Source organism: Festucalex cinctus, chromosome 11, assembly GCF_051991245.1.
Source record: "Festucalex cinctus isolate MCC-2025b chromosome 11, RoL_Fcin_1.0, whole genome shotgun sequence".
In the NCBI taxonomy this organism is placed as follows: Eukaryota; Metazoa; Chordata; class Actinopteri; order Syngnathiformes; family Syngnathidae; genus Festucalex; species Festucalex cinctus.
The window spans coordinates 9,870,229-9,876,228 of NC_135421.1; the positions used below are offsets into that span (position 1 = coordinate 9,870,229).

Sequence of the window (6,000 nt, forward strand, 5' to 3'; positions counted from 1 at the left end):
GTCACCAAATAGGGCATGTGATCGTTAAAGCTGTTAATAAAGCAGCGATAAGAGTCACTCTTACGTATCTGCTGTGAGACATATAATGTCTTTTTGATAAGCATGAGTTCAAGACATATTTTCCACTTTATTGCTGCAAGGGTAATGCTCAGCTTCTTTTTCCTAAAAAAAAAACCTTCTTCTTCACAGTAAGAGCTAACTGACACAATATTGTTTTGATGCTAAATAGCTATCAAAGGATACAATGATCAAACAAATGTTTATTATTGTATCTAATGAGTAATTGTGGGTTGAAAGCTTTTCATTACAATTCCTCTGAGGCTTTATTATGGGCCGAGCATGTGGTGCAAAGCTTTGTCTCTTCAGTTATGGTTATAATTTGTACGCCAAATAAATCACCATTTTGCGGGCTTTTCTATACTCAAACGCTCAACAAATTTTGCTGATGCATTCATCCTGCTTAAACCTCACAAAATGAGTCAACGCACAAGAATAGATCTCGAGAACTTGTGTGAAAAGTCCGACACTTTAAGGTCATTTGGAACTTTTCCAATGGTCCTTCAGAAACTTCTCCTGCTCATCCAAATCTGAACTTCGTATAGGAGACGGATGTCAAGTCGTGATCATTTTGAGTCATGTTGCCCATCCCGTGTTGTAGACATAACAGATTGTTGACACGCCTGACAGCAATAACAACACACGTATATTGTTCAACGCCGGTCTAAACTTTATGATTGGTTGCTACCATCCAATGCTTCAAGACGTATCATCCGTCTCACTTTAAAACTCATGTCAAGTCTAGATTAGAAATATTGCTTACTGTTTACATTAAAGTAAACAAACACTAATACTAGTAACTGGAGTAAAAAGTTACATAATAGGACAAAAGCTGGCTCCGAAGATATTAAACAAGTAGGCTACAGAGTTGCCTCATCTCATTCTACGTAAGCGGCAATTGAAGCTTATCAATTATTAGCACAGATAACCGAGATAAAAGCAGCGAGATGCACTTTTATCGCATTATGGAGCTATTGGTTAATGCTTGTCTCTGCTGATAAAATGAGGTGGGACGACACAGGAAGAGGACGTATGAAGAGACGGACGGACACAAAATGTGCTGTGAAGCACCTCAGGAGGAAGAAAAATACAAACAAAACAAAGAAAAAGTTGCAATTGCACACATAGGTCACATTAATGGCTATGGGTGTGCTTGTTGACGGAATGTTTAATTATTATTGCTAATATGCTTATGTAGTCTATTTTGAGCATTTGTGGGTGAAATGTTTATTTGCAGTTCCTCTGAGGTGTTACAGTATTTGTAGTTATTGGTCAATTATCTATTTCCATTCAATTCAATTCAAAATGTTTATTTCATTCTTTAAAAAAATGAAATGTTCACATTTGGTTTGGCCACCAATGTCATCGACACGCACACATTTGTCAAGGACCACACACAACGTCAGTGGCACACATATGTGGACATACATGCACACATACTGTAGTACTGTAAGTAATACAACTTGTGAATAATGAGATGTGTGACTTTACAAAAGTCTTAATGTTCAGTTTGCAAGTAACTGAGCAAGTTGTTCATTCTTGTGCTTGCCGTTTGCAGTGGTGTACATTTATCTCCTCTTTGAGATCTATTGACAAAATATTAGGAACAACTTTCATGCTCACTTGTGCGAACTACAAGCATAAATAGGCGTAATATTACAAGAATACCTCCCTCGATGACACTGTTAAGAAGGGAGCATTTTTATTTTTGTAAAGGCAGATTGTAGCAATGAATGTAATGAATCGTCCAAAATATAAGTAACGTTTATATCTGGTGACACCGTCGCAGACTGCTGTATTAATGTGCAATAATGACATTAACTATGAGGCTGGTGGGTCCTCAAAGCGAAACTTCATGTAATTTACAGTACACGATGGGAAATAAATGTTATGTTAGGCTGGTTATTATATTGTTGTTTGTTAAGCGTCTCACAAACTTACTCTGGAGAACAATAAAAATGGAATTTTCTCTTTTTGTTTTCCACAGAAAAAAAAAACCGTCATCTTTTGAAATCATGTTTTAAAACTATTAAATGCAATTTATTTTTGATAGTTTGGTTGTGCTTGACAAAAATAACTACGATATCATCAATATTTATTATTATTATTATTATTATTATTATTATAATTATAATTATTATTATTATTATTATTATTATTATTATTAATAATAATAATAATAATAATAATAATAATAATAATAATAATGCATATAATGTGACAAAAAGGCTTGATTTTACGGGTTTACATTTTGTTTTTTAAGAGGAGGAATGTGAAACTGTTCCGAAAAATAGAAACAATCATTCATGTGAAACCGAAGTGTCCGTTTTACGTCAAGATTTATGTACACGTTTTGCTGCTCTTATTACACGTTGAAAAATCCTCTTTGAAAAGTTTGTTATATGAACTGGATATTGATCAACTGTTGTTCTTTATTTTTGCTTGCACGATTTAATTTGCAGGTTAAAATCCCACATGGAGGCCTTTTGCGGTCATCTCTCAATTAGCGTGGTGTGAAACTGTTCAATTTAACCATACCCTTGAAGTCGGAATATAATATTTATTTTCTATGATAAATATTATTGAAGGCATGTTACGACGTTTTTGCGCAAAATTTAAATACAAACGCTGTGCGTAAAAGTTAAAAGTTGCGTGTTATAACGCAATGTGATTAACAGGAAATGCACTTTAATATTAACTGGATTATACACTAATAGGCCTAATTGTATGTATATCTATTGTGCATGAAATATAAAATTGAAACACTATTTAGGTTACGCAATGTTACAGTTCGAACGCTTTCATTTTTATTTGAACAAATGCAAATTAAATGTAATAATGACAACTATTGTAACGATGATTTCAATACTGATGTTAATAATAATAATAATAACGGCTATTTAATTAAAAAACAACTATTTGATATTTTTCATGGTTGACTTTTGAAGGCGCACCAGACAAAATCCTGAGTTGTTGTCATGTGTGTCACCAATTGGTTCCCCTTTTGGGTTTGCGCGGTGCAGGTGGTCGTGCACGCCGGCTGCAGAGCATGCGGCTATCCGCCTCCATACTCACGGTTCACGGCGTGTGTGTAGCGCTGCTGGCCGCCGAGGAGGTTCTGTCCATTGATCAGCAGTAGTGAATCCAGGGCTGGGCTTGGTTCGGTTTGGCGCCCGGAGGGATCACACTCTGGTCTGGGATCCAAAAAGTTGCACTTGCAAGGTGAGGATGCGCGTCTTTTCTTCTTCCCGAACCGGAAACGAACGACTTTCTTCTTCGCAATATTATTATTTTTTGTTTGTTTGTTTTGTTTTTCCTTCTTCTTTTTGAGGAGTTCAAAGTTGCGCAACGGAGCTCGGGATGCGAGCTCGGACACGAAGCGGAGCGCGGAAACGCTTTGGATCAGCTTTGTAATCAGAGTCACTTTGAATGAGTGCCTGCATGCGCGCACTCACTCGCTGAGTGAATGACGGAAGGAGGGAGGGAGGGAGGAGAGAAACAAAGAGGGAGGGAGGGAGATGTGGAAGGGGCGTCCATTAAAGCGGTGAGTGGGCTGGATCTCATTTCTTTCTTTCTATTTTTTTTTTCTGTCCCCAAAACACATTTTGCGCATACATCTCTGCACATGAAATGAAAATGAAAATGATTTCCCCAGTTATCAAGTTCTTAACACCCCCCCCCCCCCCTATTGAGTTCAGTTCTTCTCATTCTTCTCAACTTTTCTGCACTCTTTAGGATTTATTTTTTTTCACTTCTAAAATTGCCCCTCTCATAAGTTAATAAATTTTCTAATAACACTTTGGACTCTTCTGTACATTTTTCTGCTCACTTTATATTTCCTACGCACTCATTCTCACTCACTGTGTGTATGTTTTGCGTTGTGTGCTATACTCAAGATGCACACTGATTATCCATGTTAATAATAATAATAATAATAATAATAATAATAATAATAATAATAATAATAATAATAATAATAATAATAATGATAATAATAACTATTCTTATTCTTATTATTATGATTACAATAATAATAATAACAATAATTATCATCATCGTCATTATTATTATTATTATTATTATTATTATTATTATTACGCTTTCAGGTTCCTTTGGTGTGTCATCAAGCAGGCCACGCCCACTAATAACGAAGCTACTCTATTTGATGGACAGGTGTCAGCGCACAGGATGTCTGTGGTCTTATTTTGAAAGGGCTGGAAATGGGAACCACTTTGCACATTTAATGATGGATTCTAATTCTTTCATGTCTCACTAATGCATGTGGAAGATGATGACGATGGATTGTCGTGATGAAGGACAACTAGAACATCGTTGTTGTTGTTGTTGTTGTTGTTTTATTATTATTACATGTGTCCCCCTCGATGCTACATTGCGTTTACCAATCTATAACTCTCGATGCCCGCCATAGTTTGAAGTAGCTTTTTTTTTTTTTTTAACAACTATTCTAACTTTTTTTTCCTCACTGGCTGCATCGACCTCTGTTCTGAAGTGTTGCACCTCGATCATAAATTATTTTTTCCCCAAGTTCATTGTGGTTTGCCATTTTGTTCCCATGCAGGCACTGTTTTCATGTTCCTTTTCACCCTGCTCTAATTTCCACCACCGTTGTACACTTCTTGTTCCCTCACTTCTAAAGTTTAGTCTACTTTGAAAGTAAATTAAAGTCGTTTTAACGTAAAATACTTTTAAAGTATTTCTGATTGTTTTGTTGCCCCCCTCCTTTAAAGCATTCTTTCGACTAACAATAAATTTCAGTCTCGAGGCCCTATAAAAGTCATGAAAGGAGATCATGATCATGGAGTAGTTCAGAACCGGAATTGTCTACTCCTCACTGACAGTAGCTAGTCTGCAACTTTTATTACCAAGGGGATTTCGCCGTCAACGCTTTTTGTTCACAGCTTTTTCATGAAACTTCATAATGTTGCGGCGAAAATATGGAGTTGCAGGTGGTCTATTGTGACTGGCAGTGAAAATAAGGTTAGCCATGGCCTTCAACATAATGCAAATGAGTTGACATTACATTTCTAAAAAGCAACCTCACTAAACATTTATTTACATCTTTGACTTGTCACGTTTTATGTGAAGTTGCAATACAAATTGCTTTGAGATAACATCTCACTCGAGTACTTATTTTTCACATATAGAAAAAAGACTGCCTTTTTTTGTAGAAGCGTTTTATCATCTATTGCAATAACTTGAATGTGCATTGGTTATGTTGAGTTCGGAGCATGTCTTTTGTTTAAAAAAAAAAAAAAACAAAACATTTAATTCTGCGCCTCTGAATAATTAAAAGCCACCTGCACGGGGATGTTTCTTCTCGTTATAGTTTGCACTTCTTGGGGATGAGGAGCGACTCCACGTAGGCGCGCAAACTAGCGTGAAGAATAAAATATTGATCTAAAAAAAATAACCCGCGTGGACTGCATGGGATAATTAATTATGTATAATTCACGTCGCCGTGGGTGGCCTCCATGCGCGCGTGTATCATAAACAAAAGAAAATAAATACTGTAATGTCTTAACAAATATATTGGAAAAAATTGATTCGAAGCAAGACGTGACGTTAAAAGTTAAGCTGAAAAATGAAAAAGGGAATTTTTCAGCTCTTAAACAAGAATTATGGATAAACATTTGCAGTATAGCCTGTATTGTATTACTCCAACCGTTCTCACACATAACAGCATATTAATAAATGGAGCCCTCTTTAAAAGTATGCGTCTTTTCTGTTTTGTTTTTACACAACACGCATTTTGCTGTGTTCGTGTTCCATCGGCAATAAAACAGACGGAACTTTCGCGCCAAATTGAGCAAACGCAGAATTAAAGCGAGGCTGAATAAGCTGATGATGATGATGACGATCGAGCCTCCTTGCTTGTGAATGAACAACATGGCCCACCGTTGCGTTGCATCTCTTATTCATACG

The 6,000-nt window shown here is 36.3% G+C and overlaps 1 protein-coding gene across 2 annotated transcripts in view; it reads right to left on the reverse strand.

Moving 5' to 3' along the window:
* The window catches only part of satb2 (SATB homeobox 2), a 44,322-nt gene extending 41,049 nt beyond the window's left edge, over positions 1 to 3,273 (reverse strand). For both annotated transcript variants that reach the window (XM_077537321.1, XM_077537320.1), the window contains exon 1: positions 3,133 to 3,273. The gene's annotated coding sequence lies outside the window, so the exon portion shown is untranslated. The remainder of the gene's footprint in view (positions 1 to 3,132) is intronic.
* Positions 3,274 to 6,000: the final 2,727 nt, after the last annotated feature.